The sequence below is a fragment of the Cyanistes caeruleus genome, chromosome Z, assembly GCF_971803275.1.
Source record: "Cyanistes caeruleus chromosome Z, bCyaCae1.hap1.1, whole genome shotgun sequence".
NCBI lineage: Eukaryota > Metazoa > Chordata > Aves > Passeriformes > Paridae > Cyanistes > Cyanistes caeruleus.
This window is the reverse complement of record NC_141732.1, coordinates 78,539,056-78,559,363: the sequence shown is the minus strand read 5'-3', so window position 1 is coordinate 78,559,363 and position 20,308 is coordinate 78,539,056. Positions and strand designations below refer to the sequence as shown.

Genomic DNA, 20,308 nt, shown 5'->3' with positions numbered 1-20,308 from the left:
CACCCTGCCCAGTGAAGGAAATGAGACTGGTCAGCTCTGTCTGCTGTTCCATTTCATCCTCATTTTCTCTTTTGTGACACACACTGCAACCTCAGAACTTCAGTCTTAATTGAATTTTTAAATACATAAAGAGATGGACAGTAGAATTATGGGGCCTTAATCAGTGGGTGGCACCCCTGCCCATGGTGTGGGGGTTTGGAATTAGATGATCTTTTAGGTGCCTTTCAAGACAAACCATTCCAAGACTCTATGATTATGTTTTGAAACCCCTTTTATTCTTTCACCCTAATCTGCATGTTAATCCCAGGGCACTTTAGTAAAGTGTTTCTCCTTCACCAAGGGTGTTTTGGCAGCTAAACCTTCAGTTATCCAGTGACTGCAGCCGTGCTGATTTCTCCTCAGCTAAGCGTGGAAGCCTGGGCTGTGGGAGAGGATGTCTGTCACTTCAGTCTCACCCACACACTGCTCTGACTTCAGGGGGTGGCTATTATCCCATTAATTACATGGTGAAATCATGGAATCCCAGAATGGTTTGAGTTGGAAGGGACCTTAAAGCTCTTCTCCTTTCATTCCCCTGCCATGGCAGGGACACCTTCCACTATTCCAGGTATTCCACACCCCATCCAGCCTGACCTTGGGCACTGCCAGGGATGCAGGGGCAGCCCCAGCTGCTCTGGGCACCCTGTGCCAGGGCCTGCCCACCCTCACAGGAAAAAATTCCTTCCCAATATCCCATCTAAATCTGTCAGTGTAAAGCCATTCCTTGTAGTCCATTAACTTCAGGCCCTTGTAAATTGTCTCTCTCCATCTTTCTTGTAGGCTCACTTCAAATCCATCATTGAGTCGAGTCACTGCCATCAGCCTTCTCACCTAAGTTATCAATAGTGAATCAGAAAGAAAAATTCTGTTGTTGGTGTACCACTGTATTATTTATACATCAATCAAACAAAAAAAGAATTTGTCTAATCATCATTATGACTTGTTTTCAGTTCAGCATGTAATGCCACTTAAAAACTCCCTGTTTTCTAAATTTTCCTTCTATATAAATAAAAGTACAGATATTCCCTGAATGATTTTTTTCTCTTAAAAGACCTCTAACCAAGTGCATGTTCTAAAAAACTGTAGAGAGCATCTCCAAGACCTTCCCTTCTTTATTAATATTCTCTCTATTTTAACTAATGTGTTGGGAAAGAGGTGATTTGTCAGTATAGCCTATCATTATCAATACTTTCTCCTCTCTTTGGAAGAGAAGTAGAAATTTTAATAAAATTTAAATAATTAAAAGAAAAAAGAAGAAATCCAACTGAGATAAAGAACAGTTTCCTAAAGTGTCTGCCATCATTTGCTTAGGAAAAAAAATGGTTTTAGCATGATATGAGGTTTAAATTATTTTTTTTTTTGAATTGCAAAAATATTAAAATATTGTTGAAATGGAAATCCTTTAAACTGAAAAAAGAAAACATTTAATAAAGTATTTCAGACTCCTGAGTGATTTTTTGTCATATTTGTCAACACATTCTTAAAATGTTGCAAAAACAGGAAAAAAATGTGTGAACGTTTTTCCAGCTACTTCATATTGGATTCAACTATACTAACCTTTCCTCCTCTCAGAGCAGTATAAATGCCATCTTTCCTTATGACACTTAAGGGGGAAAAAAAAAGGAAAAAAAAAGGAGAAAAAGCTTGATTTGCCCTGTATATGTAATGTTTGGAGAAAAGATGTCAATGCTGACTAACAATGAACAGTGTTGTTGGGCTTGCAAAAATTCTGGCATGAACTCCTGGGCTCAAGGCTGAGTGGATGGCAGCAGAGGAAGAGCCAGAAATGATGTGTGATATTCCTCTCAGGAGTAGCAGTACCAGGGCATGGAAATTTTGGCATTTGGTTTCTGGTTTAGAAACCATCTTGCAGTTGCTGAAGCAAGCAGCCCACCTCCAGCACAGCCATGATGCAGTTGTGTTTTATTTCACTGTAAACCTCCCAGCCTGATTACTAGAGGCCCCAAGCTCTATAAATCCTGAAAGACAAAATCAATTATCCTGCCTGGAGTTCATCACTGAAATGACTCAGCTGCTTCTACCACCTGAGATAAATCTTTTTTGACTAGCTCAGTTACCTCTAACCAGCTGTGCAATTCCAACAAAAGAGCCCCCAACATTCCTCATGTTGGTGTTAGCTTTTACCTTTCTACTAATTGTTCTCTCGGAATCAATCCATGTGTTCATGTCAGGGGAGTGTCTCCTGCTGGGAAGGGTAAGAAGGAGAGACAATGGATGAGGTGATGGCTATCAGAGCCAGGCTGGAAGGGAATTGGAGCAACCTGGTCTAGTGGAAGGTGTCCTTGCCCATGGCAGAGAGTTGGGTGGAGATGAGCTTTAGAGTCCCTGGTTAGCAGGAACCACCTGGACCTGCGGCATGCAATGGTCTTGGCTAAGAAAAATGGTGGAACTCAAGGTATTGGTGTGTGGAACAAATCTGATCACTTGAGAGACACAGAAACACACCAGGAAAGCTCTCAAGAATCTGAAGAAAGTATGCAAAAGTCAGCACTGACCACAGAAAGAAAATAGGTGGTGGGAGCAGAATTAACGTTTATTAATGGCTTTTTGAAGCCATCATGAGCAATGTTTTCCTGTGCCTTCTGTAGATAATCCCAGTAGCAGTTCTACCCCAAATATATGTGCCTTGAATTTAAATTCACTCTTTCAATATTTGTATAGTGACTCAAAAATTCCCTTTCTGTAAATATTCCCAATAGGACAAGGTGGATATTGAAATGTTTGCACACAAAAGGTGTAGTCACTGTGAAAGCAAATCCATTTAAAAAGTGTTGAGCAAATATTCAGAGGAAATGAGAATAAAATGAATGAAAAAGGCTTTAAGGGGGTTTGGAAAGGAGGCAGGTGAAGTCATTGTGATAGTGCCATGTCAGATTAGTGCTCTGAAAGAGCTGTAGGGTGCAAAGTAGTTAAGACATTATTTACCACTTCAATAAAGCAAGTATTATTTTTACTCACATTAATCAGTAGACTTGTAAACCCATTAGAGAACATAGTCCATGTACAATAGAAAGGAGAAAAATCAATGTAGAATGGCAAACTAGTAACAATGAGTGAAACTAAATGAGTTTTCTGTGATTTTCTACCTTTTCAAATTGCATTACTTTTTAGAATCAACCCTTCAGGAAGCTTGCTGTAGACCTGACTGAAATGCTGTAGAACAAAATGGTAACTAAACAGGGCATCAAAATAAAAGAGTAACCCAATAATATTTATAATTTATCTAGAAGGCCTCAATTCTGACTGTATCTCTGGGCTGTCTGATTTCATATGTACTTTCTATGTGTATTCAAATTCAATTAATTGGATTGGGGGATTACCTAGCACTCATCTGGAAGCAGCTCTGCAGCATTCTGGGCCCCAGAGTCTAGGGAAGGACCAGCCTCTCCCCCAGACACTGGGCTGCCAACAGATTGTGATGGTAAAACAGCTAAGAAAGAGACAGCTGGGATTCAAAATTGCCTAGGAAGAGTTCAAGCTGACTTCCAAGAAATGTTCTCCAGACCTGGGACAGAGTTTAAAAGGCAAGGAAGGTCTTGAAAGAGACTTCATGAGACAGATGTGGCTGTTGGTGGCTACAGCAATTGCTGCACTGTCTGGATGTAAAAAGGGACGAGTTTTGTTGATGTTCACATCCTGGATGTACAGAGGTGAGATGAGGAAAAAGGCCTCATTATCCTGATTAGTCTCTGTGCTTTGAAGTATTTGTGGCCAAATCCTCATCTCTACTATGGACTGATTGTGTTCAGCAGAAAGGTTGAATCCAGAAAGGATCTTAGGTCACCCCAGTGCCTACACTTAGGTAGGGAAAAATTTAGGTTTAGGAGACAGGAAAGAGGTCACTAGGAGTGTAAAATCACATTTCAGCTAACAAATGTAAATAAGATATATTTTTACATTTGCAAACCTGTATATTGCAATAACTCAAGAGTGAATAACCCCCTACCAATATACAAAGTCTGATGTCTTAAAGACAAAAGGAAACATTTTGCAGAGTCAGAAAACACTGAGGAACAAATATAATCTCAGCTGTGTCACACTGTTATCTTGGATTTTAAATGGTTCTGTGTCTTATTTCTATTCAATCAGAACATTTAGCACTGCAATCATCTTAAGAGAATCTCCTTTATGAAGCAAAATGTACTTTGAGTATGTTAAGTAATAGTTAAATCCAGTTATTGTGATTGCAAACATTCATCTCCAGTTAAATGGATGTCTCTCTTCAAACCTCTGTTGGTTGGCTGTTCTCAGCACAGAGCTGCCTAAAGTTCTCTGTTGTTTCCTAATACTTTTCAGATGCTTTTATCTCACTTTTCCTTCAAAAAAGCAGTCAGATGGGAATAACTTCTGCTCTTGACACTGTAAACATGATCCATAACCCTGTGAGTCACTGTGACTCTGTATGGAGATGATGTTTGAGAAAGTGGATCCTTTTATTCACTGACTGCTCACCACATTTTTCTGGTTGGGGAAAACAACCAGGTTCTGCACAAAAGGAAAGGCAGGCAGAGCACAGACAGAGAGAACCAGGACATGTGGGAGATAGAACCTCACTCACAGCTCTCTCCACAGCATGGCCTGTCGCTGCACAGAGGCAGAAAAGGTAAAATAGAGTTTTAATTCCAGGAACAGCTCATTATTGACCAACCTGAAACCCAGTCAAGGGTGGAACCTGATCTTCAGAGAGTTATGAGGGGAGAGAAAATTGCAGTACCTTAACGGAGGGAAAAATTCAGTAATGCTTGGCCATTTCATCCAGATTCTATGTTCAGGGTAAACAAAAAGTTATCCAAAATATACAGATGACAAGTAGTCCATGCCCAAGCCTGCAATACAGTCCAGATATACAATGCATGAAATTTAGTAGAATGACATTGATGTCAGAAATGTGGACTACTGTACAAGAGCTGACATGCACAGTGGTGGCTCAAGTCTGTGAATACAAGCAGTGAAAATCATCCCTTTGCAATCTTATTCCAGAGAACCAGGGGTGGAAATTGAATCCTCCCCACCATCCCCACAAAAATGTGATAACAGGAAAAGGAAAGAGGCCTTGATAACTTCCAGGGCAAAAAATATAGGAACATTGCTCTGGAGAAACCCTTATACTGCTTTTGATTATGGATTTTTAATTGTGCTATATAAAATTAGTGCTTAGAGAGGCTAGATATGATTATGAAGGCTCTGAACCTTAGAGAGACTCTTAAAATTGCCTACAAAGAAATTCTTTCCATTTTATCAGTATACTAAGGCAATATACATGGGATTAGATTAAATTAAAACTGAAACTCTCTTGAAGATCTTCCCATCACTTTTCCAGTGCAGAATCAGGTAATTTTAATAATTCTGCTTTCCACTCACTTTTACCAGGGAGCCTGAGCTTTCTCCAGCAAGCTTCCTTTGCAGACTATGCCAGGTTTTGGATGAAGTTTTCATTAGGATATTCCTCCCTAATATTTTCCATTGCCTTATTTCATCTGATTATATCTAATTACACTCCCCTGAACAACTAGAAACTATTCTTATCCCTCCCTTCAGATGCTTCCAGACAATTATCTAGCTCTGTATCCCTATTTGCCAAGTTACAGCTATTTAGTTTTTTTAACCTTTTGTTCTATTAACTTGACTTTTGTGTTATCCAAAGGCTATAGAGTACCTTTCCTGAGAGGGAGGAAGATCTGGAATGACTCACATCATTTTAAGCAGATGAGTTAGTCTTGCATATCTGTCTCCCCCTTGCAATCATAGTCACGAGTGTTCCTTCACATTTGGACCTCCTAATTCCTGGCATCCTATGAATGGCTATCAAACAGACTTTTGTGGTTAATTTTATAATAATTTCATAATTGATGTACTAGTGTGCCACTGCTGCTGAGTATTACTGACTTCAGGAATTTATTGTCTGTGTTATTCAATTAGATGAGGGAAAAAAAAACCCCAACAAAACAGCTGTTTTGTTATTCCACACTGGTGATGTCATCTAAGGATTCTTGACCAAGACTTTGGAATATCAATCAAGGAAGAGACTATCTGAGGTTAACTGTAACACCAGACTTACTGGATGCTTTCTGTAACTAAATATTTGTGGCACAGCTTGTAGACTGCTGGCTTTTGAGCACTTCTGAAGTTCTCCCAAAGAGAAAATCTTAGAGGATAAAGGGAATAATAGTTTGGTAGAGTCAATGTAAACTAAATCGCTGTGTTATGGGTCAATACAAATGTTCAGATTCATGTTTTCAGCAATAACAAAACCCTGGCCAATTAAACCTTGACTCATCTCACCTGAAGGCAGCCATGTAGAAGATAAGCATTCAGACTAAGCTAGGCCCTCCGTGGGCACCTCCAGGAAGTGATGTATTTCACCTGTCTCTGATATTGATCTTTGTGTACAAGATGCTGCTAGAGCATATTTTCATGAGCTGCCAGTAACATGAAAACAGAAAATACACAAACAGCTTTGAAAACAACTCACCAGGTGGAATGGCCTTAAAAACCCTGAGGTATTTAATGTACAGTAGTGACATTGACAAAATCTTTTCCCTAATAAGTTTGGGTGGTTTACTCCTCTAGATTCCTCTCCATTCCCCTCCCCTGTGTCCTGCGTGATGAAAAGCTGTGATGCCTTCCAGCCCCACTTCCATCCCCTGGGAAAAAGCAGCTTGTGTGCTGCTGGGGATGTGGGGGTGTCCCCACCAACACCTGGCTACCCAGACTGGGTAAATATCTGCTCACACAGCACAGGCTTTTTCTTTTGTGTGATTATTGGGTCATAGAATCACAGAACTGTAGAAACATAGAATGTTTTGGGTTGGAAATAATCCAAGATGCAAACCTCCAGCCTTGGGCAGGACCAGCTTCCACTAGATCAGATTGCTCAGAACCCCATCCAGCCTGGGCTTGAACATTGAACACTTCCAAGTTCACCTCTTATAACCAGTTTCCAATCTTCTGTAGCTCTTAGAAATGTAGCATCACCAAGATATTATAGGAGCATTATAAATCTGTCTTCAACTCTGGCTGAAATAGTCCAAGAAGTCTCAGAGTTAAGTGGAGAACACAGGTGGAAAAAATCATAGTATGATTGCAGAAGCCTATTTTCGCTTCAGAAATTCAGCTAAAGAAAGAACAAACCATTTAACAGAATTAAATCATAACTTTTTTTTTTTTCTTTTTTTTTTTTTATCAAGCACTTGCTATCGTTTTCCCCCTTGCTGACATGAAAATTGAGAAACTGGGAATCCAATTACAAACGCTAGATAAAAGGGAATGATAGCAGGGAATTTTAATTGGATGGAAAAGATGTTGAAGGCATGTTCACTAGATACATGCTTCAAAAGCAGCAGAACTACAAGTGTACAGGCAGAGGTCACTGTATAAAGGGATAACAGGTGGCTTAGAAACAGTGAACCACAGCTCAGGTTTTCAATCAATCAATAGGGCCAGTGAGAGCTGCTGGACCTTCGATGCAATTCATTACTTCAAGAGGTAGTAAACAGCAATATTGACATGTAGAATTCAGCCAAACCCAAAATTGCTTATGTCTCTGGCAGCTTTATTTTAAAGTGTGAAAACTCTCAGCAGGAGGTACCAAGGGTTTTGCAACCTTTTATTTTCAAGGCTTACTGCAAGGGAAAAATATGCTGTTTGGGTGTTTGTTCTGAACAGCTCCTATTGTGGTTCTTGTTCTTGTTTTTGTTCTTGTTGTTTTTCTTCATCTCCTTTTTCTTCTTCTTCTTCATCATCATCAGTTATTAATATTATTATTATTACTGCTTCTTCAAGATGTACCAGTAGGAAAAAAAAATGGGATGGTCTGCTCTTTCCTGTATAGCCTGGTGACCCAAGTCTTCTTGATATCTTGAATTAGAAAAGCCTAGGTTTTTTGCCTGGAAGTATGATTTGAGCTTTGCAGAACTCTCCTGCTAAACATGGCAATGAGCAGTCATTTAGCCCTGCACAAGGGCTAAATAAGCACAACCAGATTTCATGTAGGAAGAGTCAATATTCAAATCCAGATGAGCCTGAGCATTCCTCAAAACTTTTTGGTTAAATTTCCTCTTCTGGTAGCCCCAGACCCACAAGATGCTGGCATTTTGATTACATTGCAAACCCAATGGCAAAAACTCCCACTATTTTCTAAAATGTCAGGGTTTCACTCATCAGAATGACATCATCTATCAGCCCTCCTTGGTCAGTCCCAGTGGAAACAGGAATGCACCAGCAGATGAATCTGGCTACAATTCAGGCTGAGGTGTGTGGTTGTAACCTCCTCCTCTGAGATAACAGCTCAGCATTTGACAAGCCTTTGGAGTTAGGATATATACCATGAATTAAATTCCTTTGCTGCTGGGCTCTGTTTGTGGGGAAACTATTTACCTTTTAAATGATACACTTTCTCAGACCTGTCACTGGAAAGCAGACCCACACCTGACTCTACAGCTTCTGTTAATAGACCTGGACAAGTTTTATTGGAAGAACTGCAGGGAAACAGAAGCAGCCACACCAGGCTTGATGGCCCATCCAGGGAAGTTGTAGATGTTAGATCTTCCCAGGAACAGATATAAACACACCCATAATGGGTTCTATAAAGGTTCTGTCTGCAGAAGAAATGTTCCCCTAATCCATCCAATGCAGGCAATGATATCTCCTTGTCTGGCACTGGAGAAATATAGTTTCCTCCTGTTCTTCCCTCTCCAACATCCTTCAGGAAGAGCAGACAGCCCTGGCTGCACAGAGAAAAGATCACACCCTTAAAGAGTGAAAGAGGTTGGGGTTTACACAAATTAACCTCTAATTGCAGTGACTGATTTCAGGAGAGGGAAGGGAAAGGGGAGAGATGGAGACAGCTGGGAAAGGGAAGGGAAGGGAAGGGAAGGGAAGGGAAGGGAAGGGAAGGGAAGGGAAGGGAAGGGAAGGGAAGGGAAGGGAAGGGAAGGGAAGGGAAGGGAAGGGAAGGGAAGGGAAGGGAAGGGAAGGGAAGGGAAGGGAAGGGAAGGGAAGGGAAGGGAAGGGAAGGGAAGGGAAGGGAAGGGAAGGGCGTAGTTTGATGTGCAGAAAACCTAAGACAGTGGTGATGCAGGCCAGCAAGTCTATTTGTTTGAGCTGGAAGAGGACAGCCAGGATTTTACAGTTCTGGCCCAGTGTGGCAGGTTTGTGCTGCCTCTCGTGTCCTGCCATTCTGAAGAGAAAAGGAGAATGCTCCTCTTCCTGTGACCAGGCAATGCAGGGAGCACCACGGTGGATGTGAGCTGGCTCACAGCACTTCTGCACTCAGCATGACCAATTCATGACCTGCTGGCCTGCTCCAGCACACTGAAGAGCTGACTGCCATGCTTTTGGGGAATGGTTTTATCCTCCTCCACTGCCTGAAAGGTCAAACATCCCTGACCCCCACAAATAATTGGTGATACTGAGACATGCTGGAGAACTGAGAACTGTGTTTCTCTGTGCAATTTAAAATGACAATGTGGGAAAGGAGATACAAAGTAACTGAAATGGTCACTTTGTAACCCCTTCAATCACTGGTTATAATTAAAAAAAATGCTACCTATATATGCAAAACTTCAGATAGCGTTCTGAAACTAATGGTTATACAGGAGCCTCAATGTATACCGGGGGACTCAAGATAAAAAAGTATCTCTATCTCTATCATCTATCTCTATCTCTATCTCTATCTCTATCTCTATCATCTATCTCTATCATCTATCTCTATCTCTATCTCTATCATCTATCTTTATCTCTATCTCTATCTCTATCTCTATCTCTATCATCTATCATCTATCATCTATCATCTATCATCTATCATCTATCTCTATCTCTATCTCTATCTCTATCTCTATCTCTATCTCTATCTCTATCTCTATCTCTATCATCTCTCTCTCTATCATCTCCTCTATCTCTATCATCTCTTCTATCTCTATCTCTATCATCTCTATCTCTGATTTATATCTCTGTTTGTATTTACACCTTGTCCATATCAAAATCTCTAAACTCTCTCCTTTGTCACTCAAGGATATTTATAACACCTTCAACACAAACTTTTATAGGGACCTAGAATTTTCAAGTAAAATTTTATCTTTTCAGAATTATTTTAAACTACTTTGACTCTCCATTAGCAGAGTCACAAGAAGATATATTGACACGTGTTTCTTTCAACAATACCTCCCCTTCTTCACCCCAAAATTTGTCCTAGCTTGCATGTTCCTTCCCTTCCCAGTGTGTAATTGCAGAGACTATTGCCACCATCTCTGGAGACTTTAATCCCTCTTCCTGGAAATCACTTGTAAGTGTTACATAAATACACAGAACTCTATTCAATTACTTTCTTGCCCTTCCCATGCCACAGTTCTATCTACTGCTAAATTCTGTTTGAATGCACACCCTCCTTATCTTGAAAGAATCAGGCACAGTCTGTCTGAAAACAAACTTGATTATAAGGCAGTGAGAAGAGATGGCAGCAAGTCAAAGAACATTAGGGTTGTCATTTGCCAAAGGAATTTTCTTACAGCTTGTGGACACTGAATTATTGACAGAGAGTTTGTGGTTTTGGGTTTTTATTTTTGGGTGGGTGGATTTTCTTGCAGAGCTGTTTTTATAATAGCACAGTGATGGTAAAGTTTTTTTAGATGGTATCATTATAGTTTGGTCTGCAGCTCTTCCTAGAGGCTGCTTTTGGGACCTGAATGTGACAGACATATAAGTGAGAGAATTAATTTTTAAAAAAATATTAGATACTGGGTATGAGCTGATCTGAGCTAGATATCAAGAAATCTCTTTGGCTGTAGTTGAAAGGAAATTATCACCAAATGTTGACTCAGCTGACCTAAATTAGGCAGCCAACTCTGACTAGAAGGTTTGTATCATTAGAGTGCCTATTTCCCTCCAATGGTTATAAACTAAATCTAAGCAGCTAGCTCAGATAAAGAACCATCAAAATTCTATATTTTTTTGAGAATAGACCTGTCCAATGGTCCTCAAGAAATCATTCAGAAAGGACAAAAACCAGCAGTACATAAGAGATTATATAGACTTTGTGTGAGACTGTTCTCAGCTGTAAGATTAGCCACAGACACAGTGAAAATCACTCTTTAGTAAGTACAGTAATTACTGTCATCTTGATGTAAAGGAATGAGAAGAATCTTTGTAAAGGTACACAAAAGGAAGCAAAAGTTTCCAAAAAACGGGCAGACAAAATGGCCTCTGATGGAGTCTAGGAAAATTAAATGTTCATTTTTCTTCTTCTTTTGCATTTATGAGAGGCTTTATATCACTTAACTCCCTCACTTTCCTAACCAATAACATTTGCATATGTTTTTTGTGCAGTTCTCAACTTACACTAATAGCTGGTGGTGGACCCTTAGGTGTGTTTAAAGGCTGAAGATGGTTCAGCAAAAGCAATAGAGCCCTTCCCCAAGGCATCCTGTTGATCCCTCTCCATTTCTGAGGAAGTGCTGATGGTTAGGAGACTAACTGGGTCTTTGCAATGCAGTCAATTTTTCATCCTCTTGCTGATAACATCTGACACCAACAGCTAAAGGATTTGATGAACCTGCTGTCTGGCTGACTTGTTTTTTTTTCAGTATTCCTCTGCAGACCAGGTTTTCAGGACCTCTCTTCCTGATCTTTGAATGATCAGGATCATTCTTCCTGATCTTTGAACTGCCCTCAACCAGGCCACATAACACATGATGTTTGTTGAACAAAAGCATCTGAATGGGGTGAATTTGAATTAAACTCAAAAAAATGGTGGTGCAAAGCTGTGCTGGAGTGCAAGAGACAAAGATTGTGGTTGGGAACAAGAGAATTATGTTAATAACTTCTTATCCTCAGACTCTGCACTCCCTTGGGAGTTGTCAGCTGAGCCCTACGGAATGCTGAGCCATTGGTATTCACCATCTTTATTCAGATTAAGCCACATAAATAAAAGGTGCCCACAGACAACAGTCTTTGAAGATACTGAATCTCTAATGCATATTGCTTTTCATATCTGCGCTTTATTTTCACTTCAAATAATAATGACATTTTGGATAGGAGATAAGGCTGGGAGGTGCAGCTGAACCTACACCTGGGAGGGGCTGCTGGTTCTGGGCATTAGGGGCTGGTTATCCACCAGATCTTCTTGCTTTGATCAGCCTGACATCTGCAATTACTGGGGACCAGTATGTACCAAGCCAAAAAATCTCACAGCAAGCAGTCACACATGGGGAAGAACATATATGTTTCCTAAATAAATATCACTTACTGGATTTCCCAGCTTTCCAGCATTTCTCCAGTATTTTAGAATCCTTTATGTTCCTTGGTTTTGGTCTCAGAAGACTCAGAGCCTCCCTTCAGTCCCTACCATTCCCCTCCACCACAAATTAGCTTCTCAGCATTTTGAGAGGCAGTGAAATGGGGGAGAGATAGAAAAAAAGTAGAATTTCCCAGGATTTCTGCTGTTCCCTCAGGATATACTCCATGCCTCTCCCCTTCTTTCTAGGCTATGTCTGTCAGCCCCAGAACTGGTCTCCTAACTGTGTGACCTCCATATACAATGGTAAATAAAGCAGTGCAAAAGCCTTGGGCGAGAAAAACGAATTTTAACTACAAAAGGAAAATCCTGAATGAGAGCTAAGCCAGGACATCTTGCAGCAAAAGGATTAGTTACCACAGAATGTGCTATTAAATGTAAATTATTGTTTCTATCATTATCTTAATAGCCTGGTGGTTGTGGTAAATATTTACAGCAATCCAGGAAGGTGAGAAATTCTGTATTACTAGAAATGAAAACAGTCACTATTTTGGTTTTCAGGAAAGCTAACTAACTTCTGTTTTCCTGTTGAAAAATTGCATGTATTTGGGCCTTCAGTGGGTCATGTACTGATGCATCTTTTTATATCTCTCCTCTCTGGTTCTTGCTGGATGCAGAGCTAATAGCAGCTCTGCAGGTTGAGGCCAACTCATTAAACTGGTCCAACCCCTAAATTAAAGCCATGGCCTGATGGAGCTCCAGGCCAACTCCATTCACTCCTTCCCCATTCACAGCCCTTCTTTTCACTCTCCCAGGGCCAAGAGAGAGCCACAATGTCACAAGAAGGTCCCTTGTGGCAGCAGGGACTGCTGTGCTCCACGAGGCCGTGGAGGAAGCACAGGCTGGTGAGATAACACTAATCAGCTAACAGCCCTGAACAGAACAGGGAACTGAACATGGCAGCTGTCACTTATGATAGCACACACTGTCCAATTTCATTCCATTGGGCTACTTTAATGTTCATCTCCTTTCCTGTTTAAGCATAGGTGATTCTTAATTAACTTTTCCCAACATGTCACTTTCAATTGTACTCACTGGAGGCATTATCCAGTCTAGATATATTTGGGAAAGGACGTGTAAGAACAAAAACCTTTTGAATTATGCAGAAATGGGGCAACTAGGGATTCATGCACCTTAGAAAGTTCAGTCATTGGGTATATGCCTCCGGCATGCCTGGTTTTTTTTTAGAATTTCCTTGCGTGGGAGAAGATGATTAAGACCTCAAACTGCACAGACAAATGAAGAATTGAGTTCATGAATTTTATTTTCCCTCCCAATTCATTCTAAAATGCTCCTTAAGGAAGGCTCTGTATTTTATAGTGGTCGCATTATTGATACACATTCCTCTTCAAACAGAAAAACCTGAGAGCCACACAATTGCTCCATTTTAGTCCCAGCCTTCTCAATTGCTGCACTCTCCATTAGCTTGAGGAGGTTTTTTTAAGTGGTAATTGAGCAGTTGCACTCAACACACAACAAGGAAAACAGCGTATTGAGGCTTGATCTTTCCTGAGTGATATCACAGATAATGCACCAGGTTCTGTGTTGTCCAAGAACACCACCTCACCCTGATTTGGCTTAATTCCTTGTCATGCCTATCCCTGCCAGCAATATTTTTTGGTTTTTTTTTTTTTAATTGTTTAAAAAAAAAATTCTTTGTTATTGTTGTTGTTGTTATTATTATTATTTTGCTTCAATCCAGTCCTCAGACAGGATGCAAGATAAAATGATCTGCATAAAGCAGAGATTAGCATGAAGTTTAATGAAGATTAGCATGAAGGGTCCAAGAATGTTCATGTCTGTCAGAACCAGATGTGTGAGTAAAGGCTTTTCCAGGTATTAAATCTTGCAGTAAACAGTGTAAGTTCCCTGACACCACCACTTCCTTTGGCTGTACTGACTCTAACTAAAGTGACACTATAAAAGCTCTTCTTGCTAAAATTTGCTAAAATAAATGTAAAAAAAAAAAAAAAAAAAAAAAAAGAAAAAGAGTTGAAAGGACTTCCCACTGAGTACATGGTACAACTTGGATCAGAGCTGACCTACATAAGAATCACAAAGCAAGTAAGGAAAATAAATTATAGGGGGAAAAAAATTTTAAAAATCAGGAACCAGGTCAATCCAGCAAGAGGAAGACGAAAAGGAAGATTTGAAAGTTTTGAGCAGGGTGGAGAAGTCCTAAAGAATGGGGATTCCAATTTCAGCTGTGATAAGGAAAAGGATCATAATGATGAAGGTAGTTCCTGCTCCATACTGCCCAGCTCCAACCCCTCTCTCTTCCTTCATGGAAGAAGCAGCAGGGTTTAAAATAGGCAGCTGAGACTCAGCTGGTTTTCTCCTCTTTTCTTTTTCACTGGAATCTCATCTCCACAGCGGTTTCCTGCCTGACCCATTCCCTGACATGGACACTGTGTCCAAAAATAAATTACTTTTATATATTTTGTTATATAAATAAATATCTAGATAAGGGAATATCTATTCTCTAGATAACGGGATTGAGTTGCCATTACCAAACTCATGGACTGCACCATGTTGGGTGGGAGTTTTGGTCTGCTGGAAGGCCTGGAGGCTCTGCAGGGGGATCTGGACAGGCTGGGTCAATGGGCTGAGACCAAAGCAGGGTTCAAGAGGACAAAGTGCTGGGTTCTACACTTTGCTCACAGTAACCACATTCCAGGCTGGGACAGAGGGGCTGGAAAGGGCCCCTTGGGAAAGGCCCTGGTGGTGCTGGTGCCAGCGGCTGGACAGGAGCCCAGGGGTGCCCAGGTGGGCAAGAGGCCAGTGGCCCCTGGGCTGTGCCAGCCAGGTGTGACACAGCCCCAGGGCAGGGCCCGTCCCCTGTGCCGGCGCTGCTGAGGCACCTCCAGTGCTGGGACAGCTCTGGGCCCCTCAGCACAGGAGAGACCCCGAGGGGCTGGAGCGTGTCCAGGGCAGGGAACGGAGCTGGGGAAGGGGCTGGAGCCCCAGGAGCGGCTGAGGGAGCTGGGAAAGGGGCTCAGCCTGGAGAAAAGGAGGCTCAGGGGGCCCTTGTGGCTCTGCACAAGTCCCTGCCAGGAGGGGACAACCGGGAGGGTCAGGCTGTGCTGCCAGGGAACAGGGACAGGAGGAGAGGGAACGGCCTCAGGCTGGGCCAGGGCAGGGACAGGGTGGACATTAGCAGGAATTTCTTCACAGAAAGGGTGGTCAGGCAATGGAAGAGGCTGCCCAGGGCAGTGATGAACTCACCCTCTCTGGAGATGTTCGAGGAATGACTGGACATGGCTCTCAGTGACAAGGTGGGGATCAGTCACATCTCAGACCCAATGACCTCCAAGGTCTTTTCCAACCTAAATAATTCTGAGACTCTGAGATTTTGTGATTGTTTCTGTGAGACAGTGCCAGAAGAAACTCAGTGCTACACAAACAAAGAACAGCCCTGGAATCCCATTTCTGCCAAAATACCAACAAGCTGAATTCTCCTGGAGGGTTTTAAGTTGACTACAGGTATATGTAAAGAAAAAAGATAAAAAGCATTTTCTAATGCTCTTAGCTGCAGTTTTTCAGTTTTTTTTTTTTTTTTTTTTGCAAGAATGTGCTACTGTAGCTTGCTACTCCATTATCATCCTCTGCAAAAAAAAAAAAAGGTCTCATAATTAATGCCTGAAAAAATAGCAGGTGTCCAAGTCTGGATTTTTCCCCGCTTCCTTCTCTTTTTTACCCTTTGTAGCATAAAGGTGAGTTAACAGCCTTATGTGTTCTGCTGAACTCGAGCTGGATCCAGCTGAACTTCAATTCATCCCAGCAGCAAACTGTTTATTAAAGACCTGTCAAATGCCCATATTCTGTGGATCATCACAGGAGCTGACAGTGCGACAAAGGCTTGAAATCCAGTGCATATCACTGGAGGATGCCATTAAAATGAAAGTGAGACCGAAACCTCGCAGCTGTCAGTCATTATCTAGGACATTCTCACACAGTAGATCTCACACACTTCCCTTCATCTGGCATGGGTCTCCTCTTCACACTTCTCCATTTTTTGCTGTAATGAAACAGCTTTCGAACAAAAAAGGATTTTTGAAACAAAAAAAAAAAAAAAAAAAAAAGAAATCCATAAATCTTTATAGAAGATGTGCATTTCTACTCCATTTGGAGTTCTCCTGCATGTCCAGTTAACTGCTGTATCTCTCTTTTTGGTCACCTGCTGCTTATTTTATAGGCTGTTATAATTTAGACTTTGAAAAGAAGCATAAATAGGAATGACTGAATTTCAGCCATTAAAATAGACCTTTCACAAGAAAAATTGTTCTCAGCCACTTGCCCTTATCTCAGACCAAGCCTGAACATAACTTTGTTCCAGTTCAAGTGAGACTGGCTCATAATGTTTCTGTCCTCATTATTTTTTGAGTTTTCTTTTGTTTTTCCAGTTCTGGGTCTGCTTGGGGATTTATTGGCTGTGATAGCCAGATCAAGGCTGTGTCAGTGCTGTCAGTGACCAGCTCTTAGCCAGGAGAAATGGCTGGTCTGAGCTCCACAGACCAAAAGTAGGAAATACCTGAAGTTTCATAAGCTTGTTCTGAAAGAGCTTGATATCCAGCCTGTCACACTGATTTTACAGCCATTTATCTCTATCAACATCAAAGACACTATGCCAGAGCAAAAAATAATGGAGTGTTGACTCAGCCTATTACAATTTTAAAGTCATACTTGATTTACTTTAGGATGCAGCATATTTTATTGCCTCTTGTCTTCACTCTTGAACCCAGGTCTCTCCTCACTAGACCAGTGGCTTAAAAAATATCCAAATACAAGACAAAGCCACGGTATAATTACTCACCAGCACTCTCATCACATGTCCTACATAATTATGAAATGGCTCCACTTTTTATGTCTATAATTATTACAAACTCATATCAAAAGGAAGGTCATCCATATTAGCACAGCTTTCAGATTTATTACACTACTCTGGCACTGCTTTGATGTAAAAGAGTTTGACAAATATATTTGGTATAAAAAAAATATTAAGGGTAATTATGTCATTTGCACATGGATTTTTAAGATTAAATAATTTTTACAGGCTTAGTGCACAACTGCAATTATTTAAAATTTTTATTTTGCTTTAATATGTACAAAACAGCTACAAAAATTGTCAGAATAATTCTAGTACAGCTCCAGGTTAAATTCTGTTCCATTAAGAACAGAGAGTTAATAATGCCAGTCATACATTTCAACTTAGGGGTAATTATATGCGTTTAAAAAAATATTCTAAGTGTAATTACAGTGGAATTACAGTAAAACAGCCATGCAATGAAAAACACTCCATTACCCAGAATACCTGAGGCGGGTGGAAACTTAACTAAATCAGATGACTTAGTATTTCAGCCAGGTACTTTGCAGATTTTTCAGGCATGTCAGTGAATAAGGAACATTAAAATAGAGTGGATATTAAAAAATACTGCAGCTAAAGCTAATAGCACACAGCTGTAACAAAATTTCCACGACACAGACAGTACAAAAAAAAATGCAAGAAAACTAGGATATTGAGACCACAGGTTTTGATTGTTTGCCTCATTTCTATACACAAACAAAAACCAGCTTTGGGCAAGGGTTGGACAGCAGTTTTTTTAGACTGGAGAAAGAAGGATGGTGTAAGGAAAACCTAATGTTGCCCAGAAGATGAGATTCATGCTAGAAGGATGTCTGGAAACATGGAAGCCATTCTGGGAGCCTCCTGCTCCGCTTAGGAAAATGAGTCATATTTCTACATACTCCTTATGACTAAAAAGGATGGCACTCGTGCATTGCTTGGCTACAGCAGCAACTCTGCCTCCTGACAGAACAGCCCTGGAGGCCCCAAATACTGATTAATTGCTCATGACATAAGGAGTCATGTTAATATCAGCAGCGGGATCCGGTTCCCAGGGAGAGAAGTGGCAGACTGGTAATTCCTCTTGATCCAAAATGGAACAAATAATGGAAACGATCGTACAGATCAGATAAATGAAAACAAAAAATCAAAACAAGGGTAGAAGGTGAGGCAAGAAAGTTTTAAAACAATATCTGTAAGCTTAGTGTTGAGCTGTATTTGGATAATATAAAATAGTTCCTACAAAAAGCTACAAAATGTCTGAACAGACCCAGAATCTCTCTGGTAAAGCTCCCACTGGCAAGGTGGATAAGGATGGTGCAAGCTGTCCCCAAGCACAGCAGAGAACATGGAGAAAGTTATGGCCTGACCTGCTCCTGCCCAAGATGTGCTGTGGCACGTGTTCAGGGAGCTGGAAACATCAGTTTCTGTGAGAAATGGGAGGCGTGCAGACCAGCATGTCTGGATGAGTCAGGGGAGGGGGAACTGGGCCAGTTGGAAGATTTGGTAAGACTGGGCACGTACATCTTCCACATTGTCTGTAACCAACATCATCCTGGAACAGAAAGGCTGGGTTGTCCCAGCCTAACACAGAAGCCAATTATTTTTGTGCAAAAAAAGCTCCTCGAGTTCTCGCTTCTGTTTAATTCTGTGGTCCAAGTGAAAAACTTGGAGGCTAGACAAAAAGTGTGAGGTAGAAACGGAAAGGACAGGGGCATTTCCAGGCAGCCAACTGGATTAGCTCATCTTCAGTGGTACTGCAGCCCTCTGTCCTCAGGAAAGAAGCTGCTCTACCCAAATCTGGTAGAAGCCCTTTGGCGTGGGATGGAAGGACTCACCTCATCCTGGCACAGCACACCCAAGAAGACCCCAGCTGAACCTGTAAAGAGCCTGTGGAGACTCATCCTCCTGGCATGCCCAAACTCCTCCTCCCCAGTGCAGCTAAGGGCTGAAAAAGAACAGAGATCTTCTGGAAGAGGCAATTTAAGATAGGTAAAAAGAGGCCTTAGGACTGCAGTAGAGGTTTCTGACCTTACCAGAGATCCTGGGGAGCTCCCTGGTGCAGGTGAATGAAAGAAGAAGGAAACGGGTCACCATCATGAGTGGCAACACATGGACACACGGCCTGAGGGTGTTGGGTAAGGGATTTAACAGGGCTCATGAAAACCCTGGGGCTGACAGGAAGAGATGTGGGACTTTGGTCTGTAATTGAGGGAAACAGACAAGTGGAAAAAAATAAAGATTGCAGGAGCAAATTAATCAAATACCAACACAACCAAAAGAAATTTCAATCAATCCAATGCTGGACAGGACAAAGCCTCAACGCTGCCCAGTGAGCTGCTTGTGGGAACTTGCAGATCACCAGCTGGAGATGTCCTTTTGGGGTAAAAAAAACCTCTGTGTTCCAACATGGGCAGTGCAAAGCCCACCTGGGAATTTTAATAAAATATACAAAAAAATGTAAAGGACATAGGGATAACTGGACAAATTTTAAGGATTGATTTTCATATGCTTCTAGAGAAAATGGAGCCCAAACTAATCACAGATGGTGAAGATTGACAGGAAGGCTAGAAAAGACTCGAGAAGACTCAAACCCTGTGGAGTTCTTTCAGAAGCCTGTCCACAGGAAAAAATAAACAGTTTGATTGTAATTTTGGTAGGAACTGTTATTCAAGAATAAGTGGCCAACAAATTCAATCTTTAGAAAAGTATTTTGAAGAGGATAGTTAATTGAAGTATGATTTCTAAGTATTTAGGAATAATAATTGTCATAACCATGACAACAAAAACAATAATAATAACAGTAATAGCAATACAATACAATATGTCCTAAAATCATTCTGAATTCAATTCCAGAGCTGTACTCTTGCTCTCAGTGAAAACACAGATGATGCTGATGAAGATGGAGATTGGCACAACAGCCAATACATTGAGCAGCTACTCTATCATCTCAAAGGGTGAAAAAGCATTGAACAAGTCATCAGGGAAAGTTAACATAATGTGAAATTATCTTTCAATCTGTCCTAAAATATCACCCCCTTTTTGGCTAAAATTCATAGTAGAAGCAGGTCTTCTTTGGAAGACACAGGATGAAATGCTAGAATCTGCTTTATTTT

The 20,308-nt window shown here is 41.0% G+C and overlaps 1 long non-coding RNA gene across 1 annotated transcript; it reads right to left on the bottom strand.

Annotated features, from left to right (window-relative positions):
- Positions 1-344: 344 nt before the first annotated feature.
- LOC147648615 (uncharacterized) lies at positions 345-1,642 on the bottom strand. The gene is made up of 2 exons (XR_015280965.1): positions 1,597-1,642; positions 345-870 (listed from the first exon to the last, which is right to left on the bottom strand). It is a non-coding gene; the product is annotated as an uncharacterized LOC147648615 (long non-coding RNA).
- Between the last annotated feature and the right edge of the window lie 18,666 nt (positions 1,643-20,308).